The 9,184-nt window shown below is 41.3% G+C and overlaps 1 protein-coding gene across 1 annotated transcript in view; it reads right to left on the reverse strand.

The window, feature by feature from the left end:
• Positions 1-9,184, reverse strand: part of LOC139667869 (probable JmjC domain-containing histone demethylation protein 2C) — a 60,292-nt gene that overhangs the window by 46,463 nt on the left and 4,645 nt on the right. The window contains 1 exon segment of the mRNA XM_071547343.1: positions 6,099-6,212. The gene's annotated coding sequence lies outside the window, so the exon portion shown is untranslated.

The raw sequence follows: 9,184 nt of genomic DNA on the forward strand, positions 1-9,184 counted from the left end.
GTTAAGATAGAGTCAGAGGTACCTTAAGTTTTTTTCCTTACTTTGGTTGCTAAGGTCTTTTGTGCAACGGTTTAACTAACTTTAAGGGACTCCTTAAGTATAAGACCAAGATAAGGACAAAACCTTAAGTGAACATTTTATGGAAACCTTAAGGAGAAGACTTAAGGGTGTTTTGTGCAACCGATTTTATTTTAATGAAACCTTAACTCGGACTTTAAGGAAAATCTTAACTTAAGGTGTTTTGTGCAACCGGCCCCTGGAGATGGGCCATTCATTCAGTCTGTACTACAAGAACAACAACAGCAGCAGGTGGACTCACTGAAAACACACCACAACGTGACATGAAGACGTCACGTATGCCGTGGCAACAGCAATAAATACTACACACACACACGGCTCTCACACACACACACGCGCGCGCAGATGGCTCGTAAAACGCTTCAGAACACCACTCCATTTAGCAACACTTGCTCGTTACCATGGAGACGCTGAGGCGAGGCGAGAGAGAGTGAGAGAGTGTGTGTGAGTGTGTGTCTTCTCTTTGTTGCCATCATGATCCTCGTAACGCTGACTGTCACGATGTTGCTCAGTTGCTGGAACGGTGCAACTTTGAGTGGTATATGTGTGTGTGTACAGTATGTTTTGAGTGTGTGTGTGTGTGTTAGCTGCTACATAAGAAGAAGAGTACAGTAGAGTGATTGAACACTGGCTAGTGGTGGTGTTGATTTCAAGCTGTGTGTGAGTGTGTGTGTGTAACCCTATATCTGAGGTTAATTTTAGGACTGTTTGTTGTTGGTAGCTAGAAACAGTAAGGCAATACCTCCATACCTAGCAACACTGTGGAATGACACCACAGGTGTGTGTGTAAGTACAAGGCATGTTGTTGCTAGAGTAATGTGACACTGGAATGAATGTGGAAGCATGTGACGGGGGGGGGGGGGGGGGGGGGTTGGGGGGGGAGACAGAGAGACGAGAGAAAGAGAGAGAGAGGGAGAGAAAGCAAGACAACAGAGACACAGAGAGAGAGAGTGACAGAGAGAGAGAGAGCTTTGTATTTGTGACGCTCTGGGGCATGAAGCCATAAAGTTGCACTGAGGCAGGACTGTCAGCTGCACATCACTAAAGGAGTGTGTGTGTGTGTGTGTGTGAGAGTGTGTGTGTGTGTGTAGCAGCTGCTGCCTCCCTCCTCTGCCATTCCTCCCACTCTGTCCTCAGTCAGCTTGGTCTGAATGCTTACAAGGGTTGGAAACAGAACCCAAACCCACCTCAACTACAAGTACCTACTTTGCAAATAGTACACACATTTCACTACCTGTGTTTATGCATATATAACATCTAACATCTGTTTATACTTCATTATGATTGATGCCAATGTAAAACCATAAGTTCAGTGCTTTAATATCTCAACCATTGCGATGGCAATTGGCAAAACACCCACTTCTGGGTTAAGCCCCGCCCACTTCCACATTGATCCAAACACACCTATGACACTGTGTGCCCTTGCTCTGTTCCTGTGGCGTTTTGCCTGTGATTCCCATGAATCCTTCCTTGTTGCTTTATGTAAAACGCATCACTTCCTGTGCACAGAGAAGATAATCATTTTTAACCGCCATCATAACATTATGCAAAATAATACCATAAAATAATGCCAGTTTCACCTCCAGGACTACTAGTGAGTAAGCCAGACCAAGTGTGATCAAATCAACATATTGTATTAACTGGTGATAATTACTTTGTAACTTATCCTATAATTATGTAACAACTCATAAGGATAAGACGCATGTAATAACTAAATAAATTATGTACTGCATTACATTATTAGTATATATTGTTATTACATCCACAGTTTAAGATATGTTCCACCTTTATGAAGTAATAAACACCAGTTAATGTAATAATGTGATGCAATTTATTACATTAATTACATTTTAGACCCATTCATATGGATTTTTGAGTCGTTATTACACAGTTCTATTATTAGTTAATATGCTTGAACTCCAGTCACAGAAGAAAATACATGTACTTAGTGAAGCTTTGGAAAGTGACTTATTCTTCTCAATGGCTTGACTGATTGGAAACTGGTGCTGGTGGAATTTATAGGGTGGTACCAGACACACAGATTTGGAAAACACACTGCTCTGTTCCCGCATTCTGTGAGTGTGTGTGTGTGTGTGTGTGTGTGTGTGTGTGTGTGTGTGTGTGGAGTAGTTTAGTCGGACTCTTGAGTCAGCACCAACAGCTTATATTCTCCACCTCCTGTCCCTCAGTCTCAGGCCACAGTCCCCCCCCCCACACACACACACACACATGCACACACACACACACACCCCACCACACACCATAACTCTCCAGCAGGGGACACACACACTCACACACACAGACACACACACACACACACAGTTGAGCAGCCGGCTGGGCTGGCCCACTAAACAGTGACTTCATTGTACAGTTTATGCCAAACAGATTGTAGCCCCCCCCACCCCCCACCCCCCACCCCTCTCTCCCTCCCTCCTGTCCCTCTCTCTTCCTCCTTCTCCTCCTCCTCCTCCTCCTCCTCCTCCCTCCTGTCTTCCTGTCCAACTGGAAAAACAGAGAGAGGAGTGGCCAGGATTTCACTGCTCTGGGTGTGTGTGTGAGAGTGTGTGAGTGAGAGAGAGAGAGTGTGTGTGTGTGAGAGTGTTTTTACTGCCTTGTAGGGTTCAAATGTCCCCAAAAGAATAGGCAGCCCTGTGTGGGCATCGATGATTTAAGAATGGAAGAATCTGTGTGCGTGTGTGTGTGTGTGTGAGCGAGAGAGAGAGAGAGAGAGAGAGAGAGAGAGAGAGAGAGAGAGAGTACTTCATTACAGCCAGCGGCACCAGGAAGTGAGTGAGGCACCCACTTTCCTTCACTTCAGATGACTGCTGGGCAAGGCTAGTGTGTGTGTGTGTGTGAATGTGAAGGAGTGTGTGTGTGTGTGTGTATTCTTTTGCGGTCTAGCAGCAGCTTCACCAGTAGTAATTAGGTAGTGTGTTTATGTCTGCTTGAGAATGAGCAATAATAATAATTGCCCGACTTGTGTTGACTGGTTTTTCCAGCGTTACCTCCCTAGAATTCAGATTCATTCCTAATAATAAATCATGTATGGGGGAGTTGTTGTTCGTACTATTCCTCCTCATAGTGTTTCATGCTGATGAATATGTTCCATGATGTGCAGTCACACCAGCAGCCATGACTATGCTACTTCTCCATCAGATAGATAGAACGGATTTTCTTATTCCCATCAAAACGTTCCTCAATGAAAAAGGAAACGAATCTATGACATTTCCATATAAATAAATGACTGTTTTAACACAGTTATGATTCATCCTATCCAGTTCATGAAATCGTTTCCATTTGTAAAGTAAACAGTAGAAGAAGTGGGTAGTTAGCATGAGCAGTGATAGTGATAGTCACCGTGGCTGAGCAGACAAAGAAAAGAGAAACTCAAACTGCATCAGCAGAAAATCTAAGCTCCGCCCACACTGTGTGATTGACAGGTGATCTGTGGGAAGAGCGGTGCAGCAATGAGAGCTGAGCACCAAAGATGGGGGCAAAAACACATAATAGCTACTTCAATCATAAAACTATCAGTGTGTCGACGTGTGTGTGTGTGTGTGTGTGTGTGTGTTTGAGATTCAGTCCAGCCCAGGTCAAGCCGGACGCCATAGAGAGACGATTAAGGCTGTCACTATCACAGATATGAGCTGTGTGTGTGTGTGTGTGTGTGTGTGTGTGTGTGTCAGCCTTCTTTGGTAAATAGGCCAGGACACTGGGGATCGTTTAGGCGATAGGCTGCATCAGACCTGGGTATAAAATAGTACTGGAATATATTTTCAACACAGGCACACCCTGGCTTCATACTTGCTGTGGAGGAGGATGGGTGGAATACGTAATGAGGACTTGATGAATCACTTCAAGGACGTAAGTTTGCAGACAGGGCTGTTGTACAAAGTGGCATCAAATTTGTATAAAAAAAAAAGTAAGAAATAGTCATTACATTTTAGACATTGAGCTGCCACTCTTATCCCAGGGTATTTGCAAGTTTCAGACATTTCAGTCTTTTTAATAGATAGATAGATAGATAGATAGATAGATAGATAGATAGATAGATAGATAGATAGATAGATAGATAGATAGATAGATAGATAGATAGATAGATAGATAGATAGATAGATAGATAGATAGAGTACTTTATTTATCCCCAAAGGAAAATTACAATGTTGCAGCAGCAATTCACATAAATGACGAAAAACACACACAATGAGGTAGGTAAAAAGTCAGAACATGGAATTACAAAATACACAAAAACTACACTACAACTACTATAAACTATACAACTACTACATACTATACAACTATTGTACTACACTACACTACAACTACTATAAACTATACAACTACTATATACTATACAACTGCTATACTACACTACAACTACTATAAACTATACAACTACAACTACTATATACTATACAACTACTATACTACACTACAACTACTATAAACTATACAACTACCACTACTATATACTATACAACTACTATACTACACTACAACTACTATAAACTACACAACTACAACTACTATAAACTATACAACTACTATATACTATACAACTACTATACTACACTACACTACAACTACTATACTCGATACAAATGAATAGAATTGATAAAAATAAATGGAATAAATCAAAATAAATAGAATAGATAAAAATAAATAGAATAAAGGCTACCTGGAATTGAATTTAACACCAATTTAAAAACCAAACTAAAGAAACAAGGCTGGCAAGACTAGTCTACATCTGATTGAATATAGCTAATGAAAGCTGTCAAACTATAAACGGGCAGAACAAGAAACAGGACACCAGGACATTAACTGTTAAGGGACATGAAGTCCAACTGTGTTTAGCAGATAGGACGCCCATTGTACTACTAACCCTGTTCTGGATTCATCTAAGAGTGAGCAGTGCTAAGAAACCTGGCATTAGGCTACATGGTGAAAAAAAAGACCTCTAATAACTGCATTTAAGACACAGTAATACTTATAGGCATTTGTTCCCACCAGGGAAAGCATGCTGCCCTAAAACCTGAACAACAGCATGGTCAGCTTGAGACTGGGAGCTGCTTCGGATGCTCTCGTTTCTTTCCACAGGATCGCACTCCTTCGCTTCATTCTTTCACTCCTATATTTCTCACGTTTAGAAAACCGATGCGCTCCTCGTAAAATATGTCCCTGAAGCCTCGCCAAGCCACATGACAACATACTAACAGAGTAAAGAACGGAGTGCGACTTTGCAGACGTTATTGAAAACAGTTCAGGGTTATGAAAAAGACGGCCGGCAATAGAAACAAGATAACCAAAATCACAAAGGGACACGAGAACAGGAACAGTGTAAAATTCATAAATTAAACAACACAGTATAGCTATAAACACCTTATCTATCTCAGAGATAGGGACAGCAGTAGAGAAGCTTTTGCTTTGTCTTTCTCATCTAGTGTCTCTCTAAACTAGGTGTCATTACCTCTTTGTGTGTGTGTGTGTGTGTGTGTGTGAGTGTGTGTGTGTGTGAGATTCTCCGCTATAGCCTGTGAGCAGAACAGAGTGTTCCAGCCAGCACAATACAAGAAGCCGCGTTCAGCTGCACAGCAGGGTACTGAGATATGCACCCGCGCACACACACACACCACACTAGCAAATGAGTACACATCCCTACAACTTAGAGTGTGTGATCTATGAGTCAGTAGTGAGTGCACTCATCTATGAAATGACTCACAAGGCAGACTGCCGCAGCACACACTCACTGGATTTAGTGCCTTGCTCTGTGGGGAATAGAACCCCTCACCCTGCTCCACACAGGACACACACACACACATGACCATGGCTGTCATATCTAGCCCAGCCAGAACTAATTGTGAATGAATGATCCTTCATTGGCAGCTGAGATCCGGTTGCGGTGTGTGTGAATCTGAGACTGCTTCACACAGAACAGCAGCAGATACAAAGGAGGGAATATGCATGATACAAGGCATGGTGGTTATTCTGTGTGTGTGTGTGTGTGTGTGTGTGTGTGTTACCTGGTATGCTTGGTAGGCTGCGTGGTCAGACAGGAAGTCCAGCTGTCGGTCTAGCAGGAACTCCACCGCCGTTACTGAAGACAGCAGGCTCTTCCCGACCACTGGCTTGAAGGCCTGCGCACAGAAATAAACAACATGAACAACAAAAACAACAATAATTACACAATAACAGTATGACCGACCGTGTTCACTGGTCAATTCGGCTGCGTCTCTACCGGCCATATTGGCTCAGACTAAGATAGGAGGAGATCCAGTTCACCTCTAAAAACCTATTTGCCTAGTAAGATAGAGAAGATGGCTTGTGAATTGAATACCGTATTTCCTCTAATATTGGCCCGGGCCTTTATTTACCTCAACTGCAAAGGGGACCAGGCCTTTATTGGAAGCAGGCTTATATTAGAGACAGGCCTTTATTTCTAATTCCCTCTGTTTGATAAGTCCCCGGCCATTATCGGAGACCCGGCTTTTAATTGACTACCGGCCACTATTAGAGGAAATACGGTAAATAAACGGAAACTGCAAAAAAACTGACAAACTGACACCGGAGCGAGTGACAGATACAAACTCTACTCCGGGGTGCGTTCTTTGTTTCAGTGCAGCATCCGTCATAATCATATGGTAATATGGACAAAAACAACACGTTAATGCCTACTGCTGTGGAATGAAACGTCTTTATAGTAAACAGGTTGCAGTGGCGGTGGCTATCAATTAAATTTCCTTCCGCGTTCCCCCGAGGCTTTACATCCGTTATCGCTCCCAACACCGGCTTTCACATTATTATGGAGGGGAAAAAAGAGACAATATGTTGAGTGAACGCTGATGTTTTTCGGGTAATGAATTCTCTTGTTTGGCGGCATATTGTCATTTTATTAGCATATGCTTCTAAAAACAAATTCATGCTACCTAGAGAATTGGAAAAAAAACCATAAGATTTAAAGCAGGATGCGTGCCGCGACAGATCTTTCCAGGGCTCTTGAATATTTCAAAATAAGAGCGCCGTCTTCCCGTAGAGGCCTGAGTTGCCGTGTGAAAAATTGGCAAATAATCTTAAATAGAAAGGAAACATCATCTTCAGAATCATATTTTAGAGTTGTCTCTATCCCAAAATTTTGACTTTGGTACCAGTTACCAGCCTAGGCATCAGTTTGGATCTAAGGGAATGACCTAAAATTGATACTTCAAATTGTTTAACACGCAATAAATACATACTAATTGCAGATTTATAATACACTGATAGTTTTGAAGATGGGAAATATTATCTACAGACTGTTATTTGCAAAACAGCACAATTAAAAGAGAGCAAGATGATCTACAGCCATCTGGAGCATTACTTTCTGCTAAAATGAATATGTGGAAATTAATATGTACAGGAATTGTAAAATTACTTACATTTGTGAGTGAGAATTTATGCAAGTTGACAATATTAAGTATGATGTGGATTGCTAGGAAATAAAGTAACGGCTAAAAAATAAATAAAAGATTTCGAGAAAAAACAGCATTTAGACCATCATGGGACACTAAAACTCTCCATTGACGACTCTCCATTAATAGATAATATTAACAGTAATACTATTAATAATGAACATATCCATACTATCTATACTTGTGTGGCATCTGATCAAAATGTCTCATTAGAATTTATTCAACGTAAGGGCTTTCCATAGACTACAAGTGTAGTATTTATCAATAATACAACAAATACGTAATACAATACAATTTTACAGTCAGTCAATTTCGAGTCAAATCTAAATTATCAATGAACAACCCAAGGTCAGGAGATGGAGGGAGGAATGGAGTGATGGAGCAGGGAAACAGAGCGGAAGTGACAGACAGCCAAACAGACATGCTGACGGACGGATGGAAGAGGTGAGGGAGGAGTGAAGGAAAACAAACGGACAGAGGACTGGAAGACAAAGAATTAGAGGAAGAAGAAAGTGGCAAGTGGAGAGAAGTCAAGGGAGAGAGGGAGGCAGAAGAAAGAGAGAGATGGAAGAAGAGCGAGGGATAGAAACAGAGAGGGAGTGATGAATAAATTAATGAGTAGAGGAAGTCTGACAGTTCAAAGGCAGTGCGCTCCGCTTTGATGTTGCCTCCTTTTACACACACACACACACACACACACACACACACGATGATGTCTGTCAGCCTGCGGGCCTGAGCTCAGCTGTTACTGCAGATATAAGGGAGGGAGAGATAGAAACAGAAAGCGTGAGAGAGAGAGAGATGGAGGACAAGAGAGGAGTGGCACTAGCTTCCATATTTCCTGTGCATTCCATGTATACTTGTATTGATAATGACAAACCCCTGCAGGCTTTTTTGTCATCAACTACTTCCACCATTGTGTCTGGTAGGGCTGGGCGATATGGTTGAAATCAATATCATGATAATCATAAGGATTTTTCTCGATATCAATAGATATCCCGATATGGTTCATGTATGCGAAATCACATTAAATAATCAAATTACTGTTCATCTCATTGAACCGAATGGTAATGTTAGGTGTGATGTCAAACAAAACAGAAATATTCAAATAATATTCCTACCATACCTCATATTATGAGAGTTTTTAAGTAACATTTGCTTGTCATCATCAATTTAGACAGCAGAAATGTCATATGTCATATCATCACGATATGATTCCACTGAAAGACGATAAACGATAATATTGAATTATCGGCCAGCCCTAGGCGGAGCTACTGCATCGCTTACAAGTAGGCTTGGGCTGATATTCGGTATTATCGAATATATCGCGATATTTAGTCTTCGCGCTATTCCCAGCGATATTGAATATTGCGGGATTGGCTGTTAATAGTAGTTATTATAATTATAGGCTAGAAATTTGATGTAATTTTAGAAGAAATCGAATAAAATACCACCCCCACCAATAAAAACACAACAAAACAAAAAAAAAAAAAACTTGCAATAATATCGTATATCGCGATACTTTGGCGGGACAGTATCGTGATACTCCTGCTTTTATAGTTTGTATGGAGCACATGTATTGTCATGCCACTGTAAATACAGATATGACATATTCAAAGGATTATCCAGTGGCAAGTAACAATACCAACAATCAATTAACTTCC

The sequence above is a fragment of the Centroberyx affinis genome, unplaced genomic scaffold, assembly GCF_046629955.1.
Source record: "Centroberyx affinis isolate AG114_WGS23_722 - 3 ecotype Tasmania unplaced genomic scaffold, CSIRO-AGI_Caff_v1 ptg005838l_1, whole genome shotgun sequence".
Lineage (NCBI taxonomy): Eukaryota > Metazoa > Chordata > Actinopteri > Beryciformes > Berycidae > Centroberyx > Centroberyx affinis.